The sequence below is a fragment of the Protopterus annectens genome, chromosome 1.part2 (assembly GCF_019279795.1).
Source record: "Protopterus annectens isolate FY-2018-M chromosome 1.part2, PAN1.0, whole genome shotgun sequence".
Taxonomy (NCBI): Eukaryota; Metazoa; Chordata; order Ceratodontiformes; family Protopteridae; genus Protopterus; species Protopterus annectens.
The window spans coordinates 189,224,772-189,236,199 of NC_056727.1; the positions used below are offsets into that span (position 1 = coordinate 189,224,772).

The 11,428-nt window shown below is 42.9% G+C and overlaps 1 pseudogene; it reads left to right on the plus strand.

The window, feature by feature from the left end:
* The first annotated feature begins 1,332 nt into the window (after window positions 1–1,332).
* LOC122792340 lies at window positions 1,333–10,510 on the plus strand (annotated as a pseudogene).
* The last annotated feature ends 918 nt before the right edge of the window (window positions 10,511–11,428 follow it).

Sequence of the window (11,428 nt, forward strand, 5' to 3'; positions counted from 1 at the left end):
GGCTATGATTTGATCTGTCTGAAACCGGTCTGTTTCTTTTGTTGTTTTTTATGGTTTTATACCAATAAAGTATTTTCAGGTCACTGTATGCGGGCTCTGTTGGTTTTTGCTTGAATTGTCTTGGTTTGAGCCGTGCATTTGCTCAACGTGCAGGAGTTCCCTTTTTGACATCACAATAAACAAAACATGCTGGAGGGATAGGTTCTTGGCCCAGAAACTCCCCAGACTCTGGAATAAACTGCCCATACATGTAAAGCAGAGCGCCTCTTTGGCCCTCTTCAAAAGGAACCTTGACGATTGGATGGGAGAAAGGAAATTCACCCCAGGGATCACGTCAGTTGCCCTGCTAGACAGGGGTCCAGGGAAGTAACTAGTGCGGGAAGAAATATCCAGGGAATTGTTATGGCTAGGCTTGTATAGGCCCTAGGGCCGATAGCCTAGTACTAACCTATGAACCTATGACCCTATGAACCAAACAACACTGAAAGAAATCCTACTCACATTTACCAAGGTAAAGCTCCGGACACAATATGCATTTTTAAGTGCTTTTGTTCTTTAATTACAAAACAAGAACATTATCAGAAAACCCAATTAGGACTAAAAAGCTAGTCTAAAAAGGTTCCATAAAAGTCATTTGACTCTGTTTTTCCAATCACAATTGCACAGTTAGTGGGTGTTGTCCCCTAGGGGTGTATGCAAAAAATTCAGGAACTTAAAAGTGCCATTTAAATAAGCTTATGGACAGTTAAAAACACTGATAGTAGAGCAACAAAATTAAACTTAAACTAAAAGTAAAAAAATACAATCAATGAACCCTCTGCATCTGCAGAAAACATTTAACATCAGTGGCTTTGTTGAATCCAGGAGCCCGATCTTCTCAAAGTTTAATCTGCCATGTAGACTCACACATTCAAGTAAGGTATTATAATCTACTGTAAAACCATCAGTGCAAGCTGAATCCAACACAAAAAATGTAGATTTCTAAAAATTGGGACACACACAGGAATGTTTAGGTAATGCATTGTTATAATATGTTTTTAATCGTAAGTGTGTGTTCATAGGATCATAGGAAGTTATTAAGCTATTGTCCCTGAGGCCCTTACAAGCCTAGCCAAGAATTTAGCCCATATTCCAACAAGTCAGCACCCTATGCCATTGTCCAGCAGGGACACAGGTGGAATCCCATGGGTGTATTTTCTGTTCCCCATCTAGTTATCCAGATTGCACTTAAAAAGGGTTAATGAGGTACTCTGCTTGATGTAGACAGGGAGTCTATTCCACAAAAGGGGGAGTCTCTGGGACAGAAATCTGTCCCACCAACAAGTCCTACTGATGTCACAGACCAGGTTGAGATCACGTGTGTGCGTTACTTGAGTGTAGCTTTCATTAGGGTGGGGACTGAGATTGCTTATCTGTGTAGGGTAGATGTCTGAGGCCCTGGATTTTCTGGGAGAGGAATCTCTGTGGTCTCTCCAACTGCTGCATGTGCTTTGTGAGGTACATGCCGAAAGGGGCATTGTACTCATTAATGGGTCTTATACAGGAAGAATACAAGGATGTTATGACCACTTAGTCCCTGGATGAGATACCCTTAATAATGAGGTTGGCCATATAGAAAGCTTTCCATACAATGAAGGCAATATGATAGTCAAAAGTCAGTTTGCTACCAACCTAGGTGCCCAAGTCCCTCATGACTGATTGCATGCCTTGGACCTCATTATCAATGTGATCATTTGTGGAAACATCACTCTCCCCAAAGGGGATGATGATGTATTTTTTGGCATTCAGTTTGAGGCCATGTTTCTGGCACCAGTCATTTGTTTGGGTGATACCTTCTTGAACGATATACATATCGCTAGGGGAATTGATGACAGCACCCAGCTTGCAGTCATCTACAGACTTAGTCAGCCATACCCCACTGGTTTTGGCCTGCACCTCAGAAAAGTATATCCAAAACAGCAGAGGCCCCAAGACCGATCCCTGGGGTACACCGCTTGTTACGGGTCTACTGCTTGAGGTGGCTTCCTCTATTTTGACTAGGTGGGTTCTATCAGTTAGTCAGTTTGCTACCCATCTGGTAATGTATGGCTTGATGCCTAATTGAGAGAGTTTATCTGTTATAACAGAGTAGGGAATAGTACTGAATGCTTTGGCCAGGTCACGGTAGGCAGTGTGCACCATCTTCCCCTCATCCATGGCCTTGGTGACTGTCTCAAAGAAGTTGACCAAATTTAACAGGCATACCCCCCCCCCCTTTGATGAAACCAAACTGTGTGGGATCAAGTGTCTGGAGGTTGCCAGTGTTCTTGTTAATGAGGTCCATAATAATCCACTCCATGGCCTTGCAGATCAGTCTAGTTAGGCTGATGGGTCTATAATTTCCTGGATTGGTGGACACTCCACCTTTGTGCAAAGGGATGACAGTGGCTGTCCTCCACTCGGCTGGGATGAAGCTGGTACTCAGGCTTTGGTTGAATAGGGTGTGTAATGGTGCTGCAAGTTCCTGCCTGAGTTAATGTAGGATGCAGCCTGGGATGTTATCAGGTCTCATGGAGGCTGTATATTTTGCCTTTGAGAGGACAGTGATGAACTGTTCCCTAGAGATAAGGGAAGGGGGACAGGTACTTGGAATGTCCTGTTTTACTGATGGGGGGACAGAGGGGTGAAGTTTTTGCTGACCTTGTCTGCCAGTCAGTTGGCTATATCTACAGCGTTTGTGTATATGGTGACCCTGACCACTAGTTCTGAGCAGATCTGGGTGCTTCCCTTGAGACTGAAGACATATGTGAAGAAGGTCTTATGACTGTCTTTAGTAGATGTGGCCAGTTTGGACTCGAAGTTTGCTTTGGAGGATTTCACTAGTGCACTTATTTGCTTGTTTAGGCTAATGAAAGAGCGTCTATATCACGTTTTTGAAATTTTACTACATTGAATCAGTAAAGGTCGAACTTTATTGATCAAAGTAGTAAAATATTGAATAACGTAAAAAAAAAATAAATCAATAAAAAAAAAAAACTAGTGCTCCCCACACCCCCCCCCCCACTTAAATATATCAACTCTGAGACCACACTACATTGAGGTAAAAGGAAATCTCCCCCTTAAGGAGATTTCCATTTACCTGCATGATGTTCTGAACTTTCGACATAGCCTGCCGGCAATATCGTATTCCATATTGTCAGCTTACGACAATGTGAACTAGACCCAAGGAAAGATTGCTTGCAATTAGGCACCTGCTCCTTCTTGGTCCTGGACAGCAATTTTCTCCTTTTATTATAGAGTTTATTTATTGCAGATGTCCACCAGACAGGTTTATTCTTCCTTGAGGAGGATGATTTGGTTCTGTCTTGTATTCCTAATTCCATGCAGCTATATAAATGATTATATATTATTTATTATTTTATTTTATTTTACATTTGTTGACCGGGCTAGTCTAGCTGGATATATGTCCATTTTCAGTAGAGGCCAGGGGAGAAAAGCTCCAGTAAGAATTACAAGGTTTATAAAGAAGTTACAAGAGAAGTTGTAACAGATATTATTCTGACAGGATTTTCTTTTATATATAGTACTTTGGTGTAGATTTGTACATATGTGCCAGTTCTTATGGAGGGGGGGGGGCTGTAAAGCTGTTTATACCTTCCCTCAGAAGGTTGTAATCAGCTTTGGAGAAGTTTTTTTTGCTTGACCCTATCTGGGTGGGGGTGGGGGTGGTCAGAGGAGATGGTGACTTCAAAAGTGACCGCTTTGTGGTTGGATCTTACCAAGGATGATAACACTGTAGGGATGCTGCAGTGGTTGGTCATGTTGGTTACTACCAAGTCCAGTATATTTTCACTTCTTGTAGGGGTGTCGACCAACTGGTCCAAGGCATTTGTATTGATGAAATCAAGGAATCTGTGGGCATTTGTGTTTTGGCATAAATATTTTTTCCAGTCTATGGTTGGATAGTTAACATCACTCAGGATCAGGGTAAAGGGTTGAATCTTGTTTCATTAATTTGTCTGGATAGATGCCTAACAATTTTGCCAAAATAATAGGAAGGGCAGGACTCACAAGTAGCAGGATACACAACATGTGTAGAATCATAATTGAATCTGTCATTCACTTAGGTATCAATGCCAAATGGTTGAACTTGATCACAGAACAATTGCTGACATTTCTGCTCTGTTTAAATTTGCCACACTGAAAAGTGTCTTAAGTTTGACAACCAGTTGGAAAGGAGTTGTCTTGCTCAAATATTGATATAAGATTGCATGATTTTCTGTAAGTGAAAAGAGGCTTGTCACCAATCACTTTGGTCAACTCTATGTTGCCCAACATTTTTCTAATTATTGATAATGATATTTTTGATATGTGCCATATATGTAGAAATTGGAATAGAAAGGCTTGTCTGAAAAGAATGTTATTGGTTGGTGTGTCATAGCATTTGTTGGTGGTGTCCAACCCAGATGAGAATGTATGACTAGCCAGGATTGGTCAAGCCTTGCTCTGTCAGATCAAAAGAACCTCTTTATTGATCTTAATCAGCCAATCATGGTCATGCCCATGGTCAACTAAGAAGTTGATCATTTCATGCTGACCACCTCTCTTTTCATGTGCAGAGGATGTAAGCTGTTATTGTGAAGGTACTGACTGATGAATGTCACTTTCTTAAATATTCTACTTGTGAAGCCATTATTAGATGAATCAATAGACAGATTAATGTCTCAATAGTCGGTTGTCATTCCAAAACCACTGACTTTAAATGTTAAGTCTCAATCTAGGAGACATTTCCACAGACATTATTCTTGATGAAGATCTCGTTCTTGATCACACAGGAGAAAGAGTCATAGCAGGTATTATGGTCCTGACTACTGACACAGAAGAAGCTGTTGCCATTCTCCTCTGTCCAGTCAGTGAAGACATGCAAGTGGTGTAAACACTGTACTTGGGGGATCTCGTACACAAGGAAATCCAAAGCCTAACACATGCCTGGGAGTATTTGGCCTCAGTTTGTTCATAGGTTCATAGGTTCATAGGTTCATACTAGGCTATCTGCCCGAGGGCATTTACAAGCCTAGCCCATCGTTTTGTGGCTTACGCCACCCCTTTAGTATGGGAACTATACCCATTATTTTGCTGTGCCTCTGTCGAGCAGTGACACTGAGGTTATCCCTGGGGTATATCTGTGATCTCCCATCCATTGGTCAAGATTTCTCTTGAACAAGGCCAGCGAGGTACTCTGCCTCACATGTACCGGGATTTTGTTCCACAGCATAGGGAGTCTTTGGGTGATGAATCTATCCCTCCAGCACGTCCTATTAATAGCCGTGTCAAGGTTTAAGTCTCCCGCCCTTGTGGCTCTGATGGATCTAGATTTTTTGAGGTGAAGCATATTCATCAAATCTGGGTTTGACATGGCCTTGTATGTTAGGCAAAGGTCACCTCTGAGCAAGCGATGGCGACTGAATAGAGCTGGAGTTCTTTCAGTCGGGCAGCATAGGACAGATTTTGAGACCCTTTATCCTTTTGGTGAGGAACTTTTGTGGCCTCTCCAGCTGCTGCAAGTGTCGGGTCAGATACATTCTGAATGGGGCATTGTACTCAATCATTGGTCTGATGAGTGATGAGTAAAGGGAGACTATGACCTCCCTTGATCTAGATGAGAATCCCTTCATGATAAGGTGGGCAATGTAGAAGGTCTTCCTAACTACTTTAGCTACATGGGTGTCGAATGACAGACTACTATCAACCTGGGTCCCCAGGTCCCTGATAACTTCTTCTGTGCTCAGTGGATTGCCACCTATTTGGTAGCTAGGGGTAACCTTGTTTTTCCCGAAGGGTATGACTATGCATTTTTGGCATTTAACTTTAGGCCGTGGCTCTGGCACCAGTTATCCGTTTCTGTGAGACCCTTCTGAAGGATATCTGTATCAGATGTGTTTTTCTACTATGGCCCAGTTTGCAGTCATCTGCAAACTTTGTCAGCCATAACCCTCCTGTGTTTGCTTGTACTTGGAAAAGTAGATGCCAAACAAGAGTGGGCCCAGGACTGAGCCCTGTGGGACACCACTTGTGACAGGCTTTGAGTCTGACATGGCGCCAGCAACTCTGACCCTGTGGGTTCTGTCACTCAGCCAGTTTGCAACCCATCTTGTGATGTATGGGTTGACATTTAAGCTGATGAGTTTTTCAATGATACCCGAGTGGGGTATTGTATCGAAGGCCTTAGCCAGATCGAGGTAGGCTGTATGGACTGCCTTTCCCTCATCAATGGCTTTGGTGACTGTTTGAAAAAGTCAACCAAGTTTAAAAGGCATGATCTGCCTTTGACAAAGCCAAACTGGGTTGGATCCAAAGTCTGCAAATTCCTATGTCTTTATTTATGAGGTCCATTATGATCATCTCCATGGCTTTGCAGATAAGGCTTGTCAAGCTAATGGGCGGTAATTTCCAGGGTCGGTGGAGGCACCGCCTTTGTGAAGTGGTACCACAGTTGCAGTGCGCCACTCCTGGGTGCGTATCCAGAGGTAAGACTTTGATTAAACAGCTGTCCTAGCTGTGGGTTTAATTCCTCATTGAGTTCATGGAGCACACAGCCGGGACACCATCAGGTCCCATGGATGCTGTGTTTTTGCTTTGGAGAGAGCAGTTCTCACTTGGGCTGGAGATGTTTTGGGGGCTGCAATCGTTTGGTATAGATATCTCTCCTTTTGGGGAGGGGAGAAGTTTGCACTGAACCTGTCAGCCAGTATGTTGGCAATGTCTGTAGGATCAGTAATCTTCACATCATTTTGAACTAGCTCTGAGCATATCTGGGAGTTTCCTCCCAGGTTTCTAACATAGCTAAAGAAGGCCTTATGATTGTCTTTTGAGTCTTTAGCTATTTTTCTCTCGAAATTTGCTTTGGATGATTTTATGAGAGCTCTTAGTTTTTACTTATAGTGATCAAGGGTGTCTTACCTTTTAAGGATTTTGCTCTATCTTGTAGTAGCTTCCTCCTTTTGTTGTAGAGTTTGTTTATGGCTGGGGTCCACCAGACTGGACGCTTGCCTTTGGTACAAAGAGTCTTTGTTTTGCTTGGGATTGCCTTATCCATGCAGTCCTGCAGGTGCTGGTAGAAGGCATTTGTAAGTGATTCAGCGGCTTGAGTACTGTTTTCCGGCTCTGGGGCCTTAAAGGAGACCACACTAGTCTTTAGAAGTGTGAAGTCAGCTTTTGAGAAGTTCTTTACTGTGGTCTTTTTTATTTCAGGTGGGGGTGGGATGAGGACCTCCAGCGAGATTAGTTTGTGGTCTGATCTCACCAGTGAGGGGTACACCTCCAGTGTTGAACATTGTGCTCCCATGTTCGTGATGATGAGATCAAGTATGTTATCTCCTCTTGTGGGGATGGTGACTAGTTGTTCCATGGCATTTGAGTTTATGAATTCCAGGAACTTTTGGGCTAGGGTGTTTGGGCTTGAGTAGTGTTCCCAGTCTATATTAGGGTAATTGAAGTCACCTAGTATGATGGTGTTTGGTGATACATTTATCCCCTCTAGTGTTTTCAGGAAGGCCATGTGAGGTTCCTGAGTTTGTGAGGGTGGCCTGTAACATGCTACAATTTGCAGAGCAGTCTTGCCTATGGTTAATTGCACCTGGATGGTCTCCGATGCATCGTGCGTTGCCACCAGTCTTGAGGTGTGGGTGTCCTTGATGAATATGGATACCCCCTCCTTTCTTGGTATTGTCCGGATTTTGGGGCGGAGCATGATATGAGGTAAAACCTGATAGCTAGGGTGCTCTCAGGAGCCTTGAACCAGGTTTCTGTCAAAGCACAGACATCAATGTTCTCCATACTGAGAAGGGCCTCGAGTGCGTGCATTTTGAGATTTAGACTTCTGGCATTGAGCAGCATTACCCTTAGTTTTTTCCTTTTTGTGTTCTAGGGTGGTAGGTTTAGAATTTGAGCCTTGCCTAAAAAGGCACTATGGGGTGGCAAGAGCCTTTGCCAATATCCGGAATCCCAGGGGTGACAGGTGCAAGCCGTCCCTTGCAAAGCAGCGTGACTTGTCCAGCATGTCATCCCAGGCAGACAGACACTGGATCCCCTTTGAATGACACCAGTGTTTAAGCCAATTGTTAAAGCTGATCATCTTATCTCTGTATTGTGGCATCATTCTTGGTGAAGGTAGGATACTGCTCAAGGTCAGGGTCATACCTGCCTGGGCTACATAATCAGAGAGCTCCTCAATGTCTCTTTTCATGTAGTCCAAGGAGGTACGTCTCAGGTCGTTTACACCAGCGTGGACAATGACTGAGTCATATTTGTACCTGCTGTTGAGAGACCTGAGTGCTTGCGTTATGTGGCGGATTCTAGCGCCCGACAGGCAGCTTACTGTGACCTTCTCCTTACTCAGTCTGGTGAGCCGGCAGTCAGTGTGTCTGACTCTGGAGTCACCAATGACTAGTGTGTCTGGCATTGTGTTTGGCCTTAAGGGCTGTGACTGTTTGACACTCTGACTGTGAGGTCTATGTGTTGCAGGTGTTGTGTTCTGAGGTGGTGGTTGTTTGGGTGTCTGCTTTGGTGGCCTCTGCTGTTTTGGTAGATTTTTGATCAGAGCCTCAAGTATGTCTTTGTGTGTTTATGTGTATGATTTGAGGTTGTAATGGTACTATGTGAGACTGGGTCTATAGTGTGTGTGGTAACCTTCTCCTCCTGACTGGTCTTGCCAGTCCTATGTTGAGAGCTCAGCCTCCAGTTTGGCCGTATAGTTGCATCTCTCGCATGTATTTGTGTTTTGTGGGAGGAGGAGAGGGTTGTCTGTGTACATGAGGCAATTGTAACATTGCCTCAATATTCCCAGGTTAACCAGCTGAGCAGGAGAGGACACTGCAACTGATCCCTCGACATGCTAGAAGGAATAGACAAAAAACTTTAAAAAGATTGCGGGGGACGTGGGTGACCGAGAAATGGGGGGGTTGCCTTTTTGGGGTACTATCTATGACAAGAGTGCCGTATCAAGGTAATAAGTACTGTAGGAGCAAGTGCTACGTTTAACAGATAGAGAATAGTCTACTTGGAGTCAAGTAGAGATGATCTTTTAATTATAGGATAAGCTGATTAGATCAGTAGTATAGTTCGAGGAAGGTAGTTTTAAGGAAAATTTGAAGAGTGGACTTTAGGTAGCCCGAATAGTTTAAACCTGCTTAACCGGCTGCCCTAGTGTGCAACAGTAGCAACTCATCCCGCTAAATCGGCTAATCTTGGCGCTAAAGCGTGCTTTATAGCAGGGGCTGGAAAAGACAGGAAATGACCCAAAATGGCCAATAAACTACAAGTTACTGCCTTAAACCACTCCTCTGAGGACAAATGAAGGAGTTATGGAAATGACCCCTAGTGGCCAATAAAACTACAGTTTCAAGTCAGTAACCACCTCTCCGGGGCAGGGAAGCTGCTCAATGTTAGTCACTGCCACTGATGAACACAGAGACCCTCCTTCAGCCCAAGCAAAATGGCCTCACAGAAACTTTCAAACAGTTCAGGAACAGCAAGCCTGTAACTGAACTTTTTAACTCTCAGAAAAGTGGGAAAAAGCAAGATTTTTTTTGTTGTTTTGTTTTTACAGAGATAGCAGAGGTTCACAAGTAATATCAAGTTATAACAGTGCAGTAAATGACCCCACACAAGAGTGCTAGGTCAAGGACAGAAAATATGCAAGTTTTAAGAAAAAACGATTTAAAATTAAGTGCAAACAGGAAATTCAGCAAACAGCTTTTGGTTGTGCTCTAAATACAGCTACTAATACAGAAATCAAGTTTAACAAGCCAGAAAATGCTCAAGCTAGGCAGCTATGCAGAAAAACTTAGCAAATAAACAGAGAAAAAACTTAAAATCTCAAAAGTGGCTCCTTCTTCTCTCAGCGTTTTTCCTCTTGGAGGTGCTTCACCAACAGCCAACAAGCCTGAAAAGACGCTCAAACCACGAGGCAACTAGGTTTTAAGAGAGGAAGATGAAGGAGTTATGGAAATGACCCCTAGTGGCCAATAAAACTACAGTTTCAAGTCAGTAACCACCTCTCCGGGGGGCAGGGAAGCTGCTCAATGTTAGTCACTGCCACTGATGAACAGAGAGACCCTCCTTCAGCCCAAGCAAAAATGGCCTCACAGAAACTTTCAAACAGTTCAGGAACAGCAAGCCTGTAACTGAACTTTTTTTTTTGTATACTACTGAAAGGGATTTGTGAGAAGTGTTTTCCCATTATGGACCCCTGGCTGTAGTAAATGTTGTGTATGATCAGCGAACAGGGTGGGCAAGAGATTTTGCTTTTGTTCATTTTGAAAGATGTGAGGATGCTAAAGAGGCAATGAAACTTGCAAATGGAATGTAATTAAATGGAAGGAGTATTCCTATAGATTATTCTGTCACAAAGCATGCACACACACCTACTCCAGCAATTTAAATGGGAAGGCTGACTCACAGTGGAGGTGGAAGAAGTCGCTCTCATGATACCTATTATGATAGAGAAGGGTACCACAGATATGAAAGATAAAAAGTCAGTGCTCTCGTTAAGGTAACTGACAAATTGTCCAAATTTCTTATATGTTCCTTTCCATAAAAAGAAGAGGTCATCAATAAACCTCTGATAAAATATTATGTGGTGAGCCAATGGGTGGAGCTTAAGAAGATCCTCTCCCATTGTTATTCCAAGAGTCTGTTTGTAGTGTTTACCTAAAAAAAACTAAAGAAAATTGTTTTCCAGTACTATCTCTAACAAAGTGCAGATGGTGTTGATCTTATCATTTTCAATGGACATAAATTCACTTAGATAATCCCTCAGAAATTCAATCCTGATCTCTTGTCTAATACAAGTATAGAGGGAGACCACATCAAGGGGAGCAAGAAAAAATGTTCTTTACCCCTAGGAAGGTCACTTAAAAGCTTAAGCATATGCCAGGAATCATGGTGATAGTGTTAAGATACTTGTACTATTGGATTCAGCCATTGATCCAATAAAGTAGAAATGGGATTGGTTTTCCAAAAACTGGCAGCAACAATGGGTCCAAAGGGGGGACTTAAATCTATCTTTGTGAACTTTAGGTAGCCCAAAGAATCTAGCCATCTTGGGGAATTCCACTTGAAGAAAGGAGTAGGTGCTGTAATCTAAACTACACTGAGAGGACATATCAAAAAGCACACTGTCAATAGCAGAAAAACATCTAGTGACAGTGTCTGCTAAAAGGTGATTTATGCCTTGATTATAATCTTATATGCTCATAATCACAAACATACCTCCCTTATCTTCCCTCATCACTCAAAGGTTCTTATCTGTAGACAAGTCTTTGAGAGCTGACCTTTCAGCTCTGGATGGGTTGAAATATCTAGGCCTTGAGCCAAGCTTTTTCTGAATGTCCTCTTCACAGTAGTTGTTAAACACCTGTAAGTGTTACTTAATGTAGGATTGTAAGTG